This window comes from Convolutriloba macropyga, chromosome 13 (genome assembly GCF_964194025.1).
Source record: "Convolutriloba macropyga chromosome 13, txConMacr16.3, whole genome shotgun sequence".
Taxonomy (NCBI): Eukaryota; Metazoa; Xenacoelomorpha; order Acoela; family Convolutidae; genus Convolutriloba; species Convolutriloba macropyga.
In genome coordinates this window covers 3,593,009-3,593,450 of record NC_134480.1, presented here as the reverse complement: position 1 = coordinate 3,593,450, position 442 = coordinate 3,593,009, and positions in this window count along the sequence as shown.

Genomic DNA, 442 nt, shown 5'->3' with positions numbered 1-442 from the left:
CAAGGTAAACAAAACACCCAACCGGTCAAATCAACAAAAATCAATTTATCCCTCCAATTATACGGGCAGTTTACAGTTCCCTGCAATTTTTACCCCATTTGATCGGCAGTGCCAGAGAGCGAAGATGTGGTATCAGGTGCTGGCTAACAGCCTCCGGGTTGCTTGCAAATTGGGCAAAATTGGGCAAATTTGGGGGTAAATTTGGACAAAATTATGGTGGGTAAGACAGCTCTCTGAACTGATCAACCCCAACCCCCCACGCTCACTTTTTTCGCATGTGCCAAAATTCCAGGTCAATTTTTCGTGAACATAAAAAAGATGGGTTGACCCGGGTTGACCCCATAATTCAAAAAATTTTAAAATTTAAATCTATGAAAAGTTGTAGTCATAAAAATCTCGGATCTATTCTATATCGAACAATTCAAGCGACAGCCATCAGCGA